At 29.9% G+C, this 14,604-nt stretch overlaps 1 long non-coding RNA gene across 1 annotated transcript; it reads left to right on the top strand.

Moving 5' to 3' along the window:
* The first annotated feature begins 4,368 nt into the window (after positions 1-4,368).
* On the top strand, positions 4,369-7,016 carry LOC125778863 (uncharacterized). The gene is made up of 2 exons (XR_007423005.1): positions 4,369-4,686; positions 4,900-7,016. It is a non-coding gene; the product is annotated as an uncharacterized LOC125778863 (long non-coding RNA).
* The last annotated feature ends 7,588 nt before the right edge of the window (positions 7,017-14,604 follow it).

Below are 14,604 nucleotides of genomic sequence, written 5' to 3'. Positions count from 1 at the left end.
TCCTTCGATAGTTGATTGATACTAACGATTAATTGTAGACAAATTTAATATTTGGAAAAAAGCCAACTAAAAAAAAAAATAAAAAATTATAAAAATTCTGTTCTGAACGTTAACAAATACACTAGTTTAATTAAGCATTATTTGCCTGGCGCTTTTGTTAACTTATTTTTTATATATTTCTATAGCAGCGACAACTATCCAATGCATGATCGTTTCACTTTTCAAACCAATCCTAAAATTCTTTGCATATTTTATTTTCGGAACAAATATTATTGAAGAAATGACTTTTAGCAACAATTTTCAAACTTGTCCGGCATTTTTAAGCATTTTATCGGTAGCAGAAAGCTTAGCCTTTTGAGAGCATTTAGAAATTTTTCAAACTAATTTCAAAAAAAAAATAATTTTAAATTTAAAAAAATGAAAAAATTTTTCTAAACACTTATTCTGGTCTAGATGCCTAAATTTTAGACATTTTTCAAACTGAGGTAAAAAAATTTAAAAAAAATTACAAAAAAATCGTCAAATTTTTTTTTAGTTTTTATTGAAATTTAAGGATTACGAAAAAAATTGTCGAATTACAGGCCAACGGTGCTTCCTGGTTGACATAATTCCAACCTTGTAGCGATGTAAAAAAATGAAAACATAAAAAATCTTCTTTAGTAAAAATATTACTATTGGATTGATCCAATTTTTTTAACTCCTTTATTTTTTAAAAAATCTTTAAAATTAAAACTTTCCAAACTCCGCGACATAGGGATGGCATGATCTAGCTAACGTAGCCATCGTCTCTTAATTCGCTGAACTATGTCAAAGTGTTAATACAATCCGAGGCTGTTGTTTCCTTTTCATAGGTGGCGTTTTTTACGTGGCGGGTCCCAAATCAGCGCACAACCCTGGGGAACGACGATTCGCCTTCTCACTTTAGCACACCTTCAAGCGGATGTTCTTTGGCTACCCAGAGAATATTGATCAGAAGTCGTGAGATGCTTAAGCCATACATGTATAAAATAATCGTTTCTGGCCACTCCCAAGTGAATATCACTCAGAGAATTTTCCGCACTCACGTGAACATCTACACATGACTCCATCCTCCTACAAAAATTGTTGATATTTGAGAATATGTTAAGACCATAGGTGGGTTCGAAAATTTCCAATAAAAAAATCTGTTTTGTTTTTCGTGTCCGATTAAATGGCACAATGTGCTGTAAATATTCTCCCAAAATTTCAAATCCAACCGAATAAAATTTTATGAGATAAACTCTTCGGAAGTCCCGCCTATGCAACAAAAAAAGTCGCGTATGCAACGGATTGTACCAAGTGATGAGAACTGAATCCAAAAACTGGCCAACCGGCCAAATCTAGGGCAAAGCTGCTTAACCATTGCGACAAAGTAAGTATGAGCTTATCAAATCAAGTAAAACCAATAAAACTACCATTAAAAACTCATCAAATTGAAGCGAGCAATTTTTTAAATACGCCCGAATTCTCCGATTCACGTTGCATGACTGGTTAAAAATGACTTGAAAAACAGTGGCTCGTAAGCTTATGCTTAAGTAAACTGCAATAGTTTCTCGATACTATTGCAATTGGTGATTGGCTTAAGTATTGGATATTGATGAAATGCTATAAATATTTTTGTTGTTGCAGTAATCCATGTCGCTTTTTAAAACGAGATTTTCCGTATCGACTCAACATACATCTCATCCAATTTTATTTATTACAACTATTTAGTTTTTTGTTGTGATTTTCTTAAGTTAAGCGTCAAGCTTAAAAGCTTTTGAGCTTACACTAATTATATTCTGTCAACACGATTCGTTTGACTTAATTTTCAACCAATTTTCCTGATACTATGGTTTTTTTTGTGATATTCTCAAGTTTAGCGCTAAGCTTAAAAGCTTTCAAGGTTTTAGTAATTATTTTTCGGCAACATGCTTCGTTTAACACCATTTTCAACCAATTTTCTCCATAAATTTTACTCCTTTTTAGTAATATTATCAATTTTACAGTTCAGCTTAAAAGCTTTCAAGCTTTATCTAATTATTTTTTATCAACATGATTAGTTTGATTGCATTTTCAATCAGTTTTCCTTATACTATTTAGTTTTTTGTTGTGGTTTTCTCAAGTTAAGCGTCAAGCTTAAAAGCTTTTGAGCTTACACTAATTATATTTTTACAACACTATTCATTTGACTCAATTTTCAACCAATTTTCCCCATACCATTGTTTTTTTTTTGTGATATTCTCAAGTTTAGCGTTAAGCTTAAAAGCTTTCAAGGTTTTAGTAATTATTTTTCGGCAACATGCTTCGTTTAACAACATTTTCAACCAATTTTCTCTATAAATTTTACTATTTTTTAATGATATTATCAAGTTTGAAGTTAAGCTTAAAAGCTTTCGAGCTTTCAAGAATTACTTACATATGTATATTAATAACACAAATAATAATAATTTTAAACACCGCTGCGCCGAACAAAAAAACAACAAAAATTCAATATCAAAGCGCCATAAACTGCTACATGGTCAGACACCCTACTATTATTTCAAGTTTCTGTTTCTGAACTCTTTCAATTTTCTGTTTCTGAACTCTTTCAATTTTCTGTTTCTGAACGCTTTCAAGTTTTTGAAGCGCATGTAATCAGTGAGTCCTATGAAAGTTGCCAAAGCAATGCTCCCTCCTTCTTTAACAAGAGCGGCCATTTTACAAACCTACACATACATACATACAATACATCAAGCAACATAAATACATATGTACATACAAACATACTCATACAACAGGCATATTATGGACCAATTAACCAAATACTTTAAAGCAACAATAACTACCATAATTGAAACTTTATTGAAATAAAGCGCAACCAACAAACCGCCATTGCGCTGGGTGAGAGTCATTGGCGACACATACAAAAAAACAAAACCAACAACAACAAGAAGAAAATGCAAAAATGCAATAAAATCCTAGTGTTGGGCGAAAACTGAGTGCGCCGAAACACTTGCTTTATACTACCTACAACAACAAGATATTTATATATGCATAAATATGTAAAAATGAAAAAAAACAAGAACAAACCTAGTGGTAATAATTTAAAACACCAATTTTAATAGTGCGGCACTCCATACATACATACTTACAATAAAATTAAATATATTAAATAAACACATTAATTAATGAACTAATATATACATACATACATACATATGTGAGGATTATTTAAAATGCAAAAAAAAAAATACAAAAACAAAAATATAAAAACATAAAAATATAAAAAACAAAAAGCAAGGAAAATGAAAATGAAAAAACAGAAAACCGCAAAAGCAAAAGCAAAACGAAAAATGAGCATTAACTAAAACAAATATACAATACAGAAGGATATTTAAAATTACATTACACTTTATATGTACAAGTATAGCAAATAAACAATAAACCAATATGCGCAACAACAAAATTGATGTGCGAGCGATTGTGTCGTGCAATTGAAATAAATCGTTGCAGAAATGATAGTCGACTGACAAACTACACACATATTAGGGTGGGTGAAAAATCAAGCATATTGTTTTCGCTTGGACTGAAGATTGTTTGATAGGCACTGCTAAGAAAGCCGCGCCAAGTATGAGCTTTTCGTTGTAACGGGAAGAGCCGACGGCTTACAGTTTTCTATTTTCTTTTTCTTAGTATAAGAAAGAAAAATTCATAACTAACCAAAAGTACCAACGAAAAAATACCACGTTTCATATATTGTGTAAGAAATTGAATGCTCTACAAAATGGTCTCGACAGGCTTTGTCATAAACCTAACCGTTTAAAAGTTATTATGGTTGAGGTTTGATTATTTTAAGGCAACATTCTTTTTTTATTATAACTAATTATTTTTTGTCAACATGATTCGTTTAATTCCATTTTCAATCAATTTCAATATTCAATACTCAAGTGTGGCGTTAAGCTTGAAAGCTTTTGAGCTTTCACTAATTATTTCTTGTCAACATTATTCGTTTGGCTCCATTTTCAATCAATTTTCTTTATATTATTTAGTTTTTTTGTGATATTCTCAAGCTTGGCGTTAAGCTTAAAAGCTTTCGAGCTTTCACTAATTATTTTTTGTCAACATGATTCGTTTAATTCCATTTTCAATCAATTTTCTTTATACTCTTTAGTCTTTTGTGATATTCTCTAGTTTGGCGTGAAGCTTAAAAGCTTTCGAGCGGTGACAAATTAGTTTTTGTCAACATGATTCGTTTGGCTACGTTTTCAAACAATATTCTCTATACTATTAGTTTCTTTGTGATATTCTCAAATATGGCGTTAAGCTTAAAAGCTTTCAGGCTTTCACTAATTATTTCTTGTCAACAAGATTCGTTTAACTTTTTTGACAAATACTTTTCTATACACTGTTAAGTTTTTTTTTTGTGATTTTTTCAAGTTTAACGTGAAGCTTAAAAGCTTTCGGGCTTTCCCATATTATTTTTGGCAAAACTATTTGTTTGACTCTATTTTCAAATAATTTTCTCCATACTATTAATTTTTTGTGATATTCTCAAGTTTAGCGTTAAGCTTAAAAGCTTTCGGGCTTTCACTAATTATTTTTTGTCAACATGATAAAATAAAAAAATTAATTTTGAACTTCAAAACTCACAGCTTCGTAGAAAATTTACTGCACTACAAAATTGTTCTCCATAATTTTTCGTTTAAGGTAGTAACTTATGCCTATTTTCATGACTTCTTTGGAGGTGGCTTTTATATGAAAAACAATGTTTTGAGGCCTTCTAGGAAACTCGTTATAACTCCCGAAATATTTCGAATTTCTGTCTGAAATGTGCACAGTATACTTTCAAGACAATGTACTTTCAAATTGAGTAAAAAAAATCGATTTTTTGAACTCAAGTTACCAGACTACTACCTTAAGTTAAGCTCACACGCGACAGATAAATTAACAAAAATTTCTGAAACAGTCGTAAGAGACCATTTTGCAGATCATTCAATTTCTTACAAAATCTATGAAACGCGGTATTTTTCACGTAGTTGTTGGCAAAATATGATTTTTTCTCTCTTTTAATGAGGAAAAAATAGAAAACTGTTAGACTGAGCAGCCTCCCGTTACAATTAAGAGCTCATACTTGAAGATATTTTCGTGGAGCTGTCAAAGAGCCTATTTTTCAGTGTACCAAACGAAGAAAATATTCGTTGTTTTTGACCCACCCTAATACATACATACATACATACACATGTACATACATAAAGAGAGAAAGCAAGAAATCGTACACACACAAACACATACAAAAATTGCAATAAAAGTAGAAACTGAAAGCCGTAAAATCAAATTCAACGCAATGACGACGAACTATTCCAAACACAGAACACGAAGTTATACGGACGAACGGTAGCAGAACCGGGATTGTCTACGACGTATTGCGTGCGTACTGCAAGCAAGCAGCGGGAAAGGAAGCAAGAAAGATAAAAATTGTTATTACTAGAAAATAATTTGCATACGGACGAGAGGAGAAAAGAAATCATTTATAAAAAAAAACACACAATAAAAAGTTTGCACAAAAGCAAATAAATATACTTACATACATATATATAGTATACAACTTATACATATATATAAAATAAATAAAATGAATATATAGTATATGTATACATTATATATAAAATTGAAGACATACATACGTACATACAGGCACATGTATGCGATGCATTGAAGCAATGGCGCGGCACTGCACAAGTCTAGCACGGACCATAACCGGGTGCTTGGCGAAACTTAGTGACGCTCGAAGCTTGCAAATGTGAGTTGCGAACCACAAAATAGTGCAAGATGCAGGCGTAAGGCGATATCATGACGAAAGCACTTGAAGTTTATAAAGACAAATGAAAATTAAGGAAATTTGTAGCTTTTAGATAGGATGAAATTGAGGTAGTGCAACTGCAAAATACAAAAACCAAAAACAAAACCAAAAAACCCAAATGCAAATACAAATACAAATAATTTGAATTATTTAAGAGCAAAATTGCAAAAATATGATGTATGAGCAAGCGCGAGGAAAATATAATTGTTGAGGAAATAGAAGAGTTGCCGGGGTGCTGCGCTTATAGCGGCGCTTAGCGGCTGCTAGTTTGAGCAAGCAAAGCAGCTAACGGCACTCGCTGCATCGTATGTACCAGATAATTTGTAAATTGACTCTTAAGAGCACTTACTCGTAGTTAGAAATCGCTGATGCATAAATAGTTAGCAGAAGTGTAGGGAAAAGCTAAATGTTGCACAGGGAAACAGGCTAGCAACAACTGTGGCATACAAGCATTTTTTTTTAGCTAAATAGCCAAAGTGGCTTAATGATTGATCCACTGGCGCCCACGCAATTGTAGGTGGCTCAGTCGAAGGTCAGTCCGACGACGTGTGTGTGATGATTAATTGAAATGACAATTGTCCAATGATGTTACTTTAAATTAAAGAAAAACAACAAAAAAACAAAAAAACAAAAACAAACAAACAAATACAAAAATAATTAAAATATTAATAATACAGAAAAACTTCTTACCAAGCTATTAATGCATATTTAAAGATAATGAGAATTTTTTTAACATATAAGTATTTATTTATTAACTGAGCTGCTGCGGCAGCTCACACACTTGCATACATACAGACATATATACATAAGACACATGCATATTTATAACAAGGAATATTAACACATACAGTTATACATACACAAATGCATACATACATACAAACATATATACATATACATACAAAGCAACATGCATACGTACCCCGTAATTATTTGCTAAGCAGCCAAGCAGCTATTGAGGCTGGCAGCACACTCTAAGGAATATTATAAAAATATTATAAAAATTATAAAAAAAAAATATTATGAACTTTTACACAATAAAGCATAAGCAAGAAGAAGTAGAAAAAAGAAGAAGACAAGGCAGACAGATGTGTGTGTAAATTATACATTTTACTGGCGCGTTGTGGTGGCAGCCACACACGCTCCAACAAATTGAACTTGAAAATGCAGCAAATGAGATGAAAATGATGAAAATGCACCAAATGTGTATGTGTATAAGACCACAAAAATAATCATATAAAAACAAAAACAAAAAAAAATACATGCATACACATGAATATACATACATACCATGTAAACCAATGCAAATATAGATATACATAAATATATATATATATTTTTAAGAAATGTTCTAAAAGCAATAATTACAAACAACAACAAAGAAGGCGAAAATGAAGTAAACTAAAGTAAAATAAAATAAAGCAAAATATTGTGGAAAAGCTATGTATTGGTAAGTGACAAGTAACCAATGTTTAAGTGAATATATATAGTCTAATAATATATACAAAATATACATGTAAAACAAATATTTATCTACTAGTGCTAAGCTAAAATATTATATTATACATAAAAGTATTAACCTAAAAAACAAACAACAACAACAACAAATACAGTGGTAATTAACTACATATAAGAACGGTACCCTAAGTGAAAACCTACACTCTGTCAAAATGTTGAATGACTGTTTAGCGAGTACACACGTACTAAATAGTTAATAATTTAATAATTTTATATATTTTGAACTTTTCGTTTCGAACGCCAGCGCGCAGCTGGTTTGTCGACTGTTATTGTTAATAATTTAGCGCTTGCAAAAGTTAGTTCGCAGCATTTTAGCAGCTACTCGCTTCGAAAATAACCCCTAAAATTTCTTTTGAGCAATGCAAGGAAAATTTGACCACGCAAAAAGTAACGCATTTCAACATAAAACGAACTAAATTGAGTTTTTAAATGTTAGTAGAGGGAAATTTCTCAATATTTGGAAACTAGCCTTGTTTTAAAACAAACTATATGTGCCAAGTTAGAAGGCATTTTCATGGTGGCCGAAATTTACGTTTTCAGATTAGATAAAAATTGTTGTTTTCTTTCAAAAAAATTACTGTTTTCTTTAGAAAAAATTACTGTTGTTTTCATTCAAAAAAGTTACTGTTTTCTTAGAATTTAAAAAACATCATTCTTTAGGAAAAACCTCTGTCGTCTTTAACAAATCATTTTTTTTCTTTACAAAAAAAAAACGTTTTTTAAATCATTGTTTTCTTTCAAAAAAATTACTGTTTTCTTTAGAAAAAATTACTGTTTTCTTAAAAAAATATCGTTTCCTTTAAAAAAAATCACTTTTTTATTTAAAAAATATCGTTCTTTACAAAAAACCTCTGTCGTCTTTAACAAATCATTGTTTTCTTTACAAAAAAAAACGTTTTTTAAATCATTGTTTTCTTAAAAAAAATCATTGTTTTCTTAAAAAATAATTGTTTCTTTAAAAATATCATTGATTTCTTAAAAAAAATATTGTTTTCTAAAAAAAATCGCTGTTTTCTTAAATAATTTCAACTTTTTTGTTTAACTTTCATTATTATATAAAATAACTTTTTTCTTCGAAAACTTCGGTTGTCTTCAAAAATTTTAACTTTTTAAAAATCATTTAAAGAACTTACGTTTCAGCAAGCTCATCATTATTGGCTTGAAATTGATGGTTGCGTATACGCAGTGTTGCTAATTTTTTAGTTCATTAATTTGGGCTCAAAAGTTCAATTTTCTTTTTTTAAACCCGATGTTGAGATAAAAAATTAGATATTTTACATTTAATTTTAAGCATACGGATCAAATTCTTTTTTTCAATTTTTTTAAAATACTTCAAATTAAAATTTTTGGAAAGCCTCAAAAAAAGTAGTGAACACAGCCGCCACGTCACAAAATCGCCATGTCACTAATGTATCTCCGAAAATAAGTCGAATTTTGAAAAATCTTTTCAAGGTCATATTTTCGTGTGCAAAAAAATCGATTTTTTTTAAATCCTAGACCACAATACCCCATTAAAAAATTTATTGTAGCCTTAAAAACAAAAAATAACTATTTAATCAGGTATATATTTTTTTCAATCGGGTATGTGCAAACAAATCTTTCTAATGCCAGTCTTTTTTCAGTTTTTAATTTAACTTGCAGCTTTTCTTTTAGTCTAAATATTTTTTTAAATGTTTTTTTAATTAATTTATTTTTTTCTACTTTTTTTTGCAATACAGTACTATTAAAAATAAAAAAAATGTACTGAAAAAATATGTAGTTTCATCCAACACACCAGATTAAGTATGGATTCTCTGGTGCTTGGCTTTGAAAATCAAAAATAAAAAACAACATTAAAAAAAGAAATATTGTTCATCCAACACAGCGGATTTAAAAAAAAAATTATTTTATTAAAGTTTTTGAAAAAAAAACATGTTCTTGTTTTATCAGTTCAATAATAATTTTTTTCCGGTGAGTGAATCAATTTTTATTTTTGTTTTTAAGTCCCGAATTTGGGAAGTTTTTCATATTTTTTAAAGTTTTCAGTTTATTTTTTTTACCTCACTTTTTTTTAATTTATTTTTTTCCCAATTAATTTTCTTTAATTTTTTTCGTTATTTTGTATTTAAGTAATTTTAAACCCATTAAAAATAAATTTTTAATCTAGTATGTGGAATTAAATTTTTTATATCGAATAAATTTTTTTTTTAATCCCGTATTTGTGTTTATTTTTAGTTTTTTGTCCCATTTTTTTTTGTTTTTTTCTAATTTGAAATTTTTTAGTTGTATTTTTTAGATAAATTTTTTTAATTCAATTTGTTTTAAATTTAATTAAATTTACTTCGTTTTAATTTTTTTTTTTTGTAATTTATATTTATAACTTTTTTTAATATGATTCTTCTACAAAGAATTAAATGAAACGTTATTTGAAATTTTTTTAGTTTTTTTTCTTAATATAATTTTCGTTTTATTTTTTCTTATATTTTATAATTTTTTCCTTTATTTATGTAATTTTAATTCAAATAAAATTACATTTTTAATCCGGTATGTGGAATTAAATATTGTTTTTGTTTTCCGTACCAGTTGTGTGAAAAAAATTTTTTGTTTTAATGCGTATTGCAAACCTGGTTATTCCAAATATTCTTGTGTAATTTCTTTTAAAGTTGTTATTTCTTATGTTTTAATCCTGTTTTTGAAAATTTTATTTTTAATACCATTTTCTTTACCTTATTTTATTTACATTTTTTTATATAATTTAAACTATTTTCTTTTAATTTTAGTATTTTTTGGTATAATCATTTTTCCGAATACAATATTAAAAACAAATTTCATTCAAACACTAATTTAATTATTATAATAATTTTTTTCTCAATTTAATTTCGATTTTTTTTATTTTTATAACTTTTTCTTTTTTTATCTAATATTTTAATTCCGTTTTTCCCAAATACGGGATTAAAAAATAAAATATAAAATTTTAATTCAAATGCTTTTAAGTTTTTAATACATTAATTGAAACTCTGGTTTTACGAAATAATTTTATATATATTATTTTATATTTTTTTCATTATAAACTGCTTAGGCTATAGTTTAATAATTTGTGGTTTCGGTTAGATGCCGTTTTTTTATAGAGCTGCTCATGACGGTTAATATGAAATCAATAGAGTAAATATATTATATTATCGTCACCTAAAATACAAAATAACGTAACATCACTTTTCATAGGTGCACAGGCGAATGAAACACGATATAATAGAAACCACTCATATTATAAAACGGTTATCATACACTCGTATTAAAACAAAAATTTAGTTTTGGTTATAAAATGGTTATATATTGGTTATGTATCGGTTATATATTGGTTACATATTGGTTTTATATTGGTTACTTATTGGTTATATCCGACAGCGCAAGCTGAAAATCTTATGATTCATATAAGTATATGATATGGTAAATCGTAAGCAATAAAAACCTCAATTTCGAATTTTTCGACCATACGTTGTTTTACATTTTAAGTGACATTTCGAATTTTTTCCGATTAAGCAATTTCTACCACACCTTCAATTCATTTTGTGCGCATTCCAAGCGTTCAGTCAAAAGTTCGGCCGCACTACAAACTTTTGCAAAATTCTAAACTGCTGCCAAACTGTATTTGCTTGCAACTAATTATTATTTTAATTAAAAAATATATATAAATAATTAACGCATTAACTGAAAATTTTGTGGGAAAAAAATAAACAAACAAATGACAAATGCGATGAATAATGAGCATTCACGAATAGTCAAATGAATCGATATATGAAAAACGCGTCCTTTAGAACAAAATCAATTTTAGTCAATTAAAAACCGAATACATATAAATATTAAGGTAGGAAAAAGCAAATAAGCAGTAAAAGTTACATATACATAACATGCATATACACATATATGTATGTATGTGAAATAGTTTCTGTTAAGTTTTTAAGCATACATGCAATTCTTTCCTTTTTTTGAGCTATTAAACTCTTTTCCATTAGAACAAATTTGACATGTATTAAGTAAAAGAAAAATAAATAAAATACGCAAGGCGCAACGCCACAGCGTTTTTGTAAGCGTTAAAACGCAAAGCTTTAAATACTTGAAGTTTTATATATTGAATTCAAGAAACACACAAATGCGGCATGCGACGGGCGCACAACTTATACATACATATATACATGTAGTATATGTGGAACACCACAAGTTGGCGCGGCAGCCCGTGGCATAGCCGGACTTTTGTCAATTTAGGCCAAAAACAGCAAGTAGAACATTAAAGACGAGCTAAAAATGAACACATGAGGGCACAACCCAATGCTGCTTGCATGAAGAAATGAAGAAATGACAATTTAAAATACCAAATACCAAATACTAAATACTTAATAATAATATTATAAAGAAATGATTAAAATGATAAAGCAAACACACCTAGCAATTATATGGTACACTTTTTTACTCAAGAACGTCAGTGCGTATATGAGAACAAAGTTGATTATTACGAAGAAAATATATATATATACATAAAAAAAATAAAAGTAACAAGTATACATACACACATATCATTTCTCCTTTTTCTAAAGCCGACAGACCGAAGAAAAATCTTAAACCATTTCATTTAACGGTATTTTACGACATTAGATAAATACCTACATATGTATGTAGCGTTACACTTATGAAGCATGCATACGCAATGTTTTTTGCTTAAGAATTACTACGGCTAGCAACAAATGCTCGCAATTAGACACCAATTAATCAAAGCGTTGCGAGTCACTTTTGCCAAGCACACGTACATGTCGCTCAAAGAGCCAAATGTTATTTCAAAAAAAAAAAAATTGTTGTTTGTAGCTTTCTGTTTACACGCGACTGTCGCAGCTTAAGACTTTTGTATAGGTGCAATTTTGCATGTATATACATACATACATACATACACACTCACATGAAAGTGCACAAGTTCCACAGCTTTGGCGCATACCAGCAATTTTCTTTCGCATGTTCAGCATTTGCCTTACTGAAAAGCATATTCATGAAGCCTGTGGGCGATCAGAAGTCATCAAACACACATCCTCACTGTTGTCCTTAACACACACACACACACTCAAACACAGAGCGACACAGCGACACAAATTTCACTTCATTTACCTACGAGCAACGACAATTTGTATAATATGTATTGATAGTAATGCAGCAACAACTGCATGCAACAAATATGAACTACTTATAATTTTATAGCGTCAACACACACACACATACTTACTCTCACACACATACACAGTGAAAAATATACACTTTTAAACGAACTCAAACTCACACGTTTTTGCTATATCGAATTCTTTGCGCGTTCTTCTGCGATGGAATTCCTAACAAACACCTTCACTATATTGACAATATCTTATATATATATATATAAATATTTTACACTATACTATATATATATATATACAAAAAAAAACACATATATATATAATCAATGTAAAGAGAAAAACTTCAATGCGAAAAGCAAATAGTTAAGTGAACAACAAAATATATACTTCTATATATATATACATATATATATATATATATGAAAAGCAATGTATTTATTTACAAGCACCAAGAAATGGTGGTAGTTAAAAAAATACTTGCTAATTACTACGAAACACATGCATAAATTGTTGAATGGGCGTGTCAAATTTGTACGAAATAAAGGTAAATTTCTCCTTGTTTGCCACTGCAAGACTCGCAGTGTTGAAATTATGCAAGTTTAAGCGACGACACTCTACTTTGTTGACATTGATGAACAGCACGAAGCGTAGCTGATCATTAGCAGACACTGTAAGCATTAATTTAACACATTTTACTTACATTTTGTTAACGATTGGATGAAGAAGTCTTGAGTTTCAAATGCTAAGTGTAAAGGGTTCGTAAGTACGGTTCTTAGTATAAGGAACAGCACGGTGCTCAGTATGTACTTGTGTACGCGAAACCAAGTATTAGAACAGTCGAAGCTCTAGCATTGATTTCCAACACATAACTCGGTCACATATTTCCTATTAAATTCATTTGATTTTGCATTTGTTTAGCTGAGAGTAATCGGACTCCTTTTAATTTCGCAGAAGGTTCATCAGAGTTGGTTTCTGGGATTAATGTTGAATATCGAAAAATAAAATTTGCTTTGAATTTAGATAAGCGCTCACTATTTCGAAAACGGCGCTAATATTCAGTATATTATAAGAGCAATCTTCGATTAACCATTTTTGAGCTGACTTCTGCTCGCTTGTCAAAAAAAAAAAATACATGTAAAAGCAACAAGAGAGTTATAGAGTACAATTCGTGCAAGAGAGTTGAAAAATAAAACAGGAAAACATTTTAATTTTCATTTTACATTCGAACATAGCATTGAAAATAACTGATATCCTTCACTAAGGTGGTATTCTTGGTCCTGGCTTTAAAGGCATGATTTACAGGTACTTTTTAAAGTGTCGTAAAAAGGCAATTAATATTTTTACTCTCCCAATTTTTGACGTTTTCAAATTTTTTAAAAATATTAAAAATTGAAATTTGGAACTATGGATAGTTGCAGACATGGAAAAGTCTATAAAGAAGATTATCTAAAATTTTGAAGTAAATCGATGCAGTAAAAACAAGAATAACAGCTTCTAAAAAAACTCGTTTAAAGTTTGGCCTAAGACTGAAACAGTTTGGATTAGATAAATAAATGAAGATTGCAAAGGAACCTAAGGTCTATTATGCCCTCTTCTAAGTCTCGAAAACTCACTTCACCTCAGGATTTTCATAAATTCCAATATACTGCTAGATGTTATTGAGGCGATGTGAACCCAGTTAAGAAACATCAATCCAAGAGCCTTTATCCTGCGCCCTGCTGTGCAGTCAATTAGCAGCTGTTCTGCAGTTTCAGGCTCCATATCACAGAACAGGAAATTCGCGCAAGAAGCTAGGTCTATGTTATATAAGTGCCGCTTGTGCATACAATAGCCAGTATAGAAAGAGACAAGTAGCCTTAGTTTGTCTATGGGTGGTTGATTACATATTTAAACCTTTTAAGGTTATAACCACCCATTAGCAACTTGACATAGCGCATGCCTTGGAGTTGTTGCCAATACCCAACCCTACCTACCCCTTCATCCTTGCGGAGCAGCTCCTTTATGATTTGGGAACCAACCGAAATGAAAAGGTTGGGTCCTACCATGTTGGTGGATACTGCGGAGCGGACGAGCTCATTAGTCAGTTCATTCCCGGCGATACCTTTGAGAACGGGT

This window comes from Bactrocera dorsalis, chromosome 5, assembly GCF_023373825.1.
Source record: "Bactrocera dorsalis isolate Fly_Bdor chromosome 5, ASM2337382v1, whole genome shotgun sequence".
In the NCBI taxonomy this organism is placed as follows: domain Eukaryota; kingdom Metazoa; phylum Arthropoda; class Insecta; order Diptera; family Tephritidae; genus Bactrocera; species Bactrocera dorsalis.
This window is presented reverse-complemented; position numbering and strand designations above follow the sequence as displayed.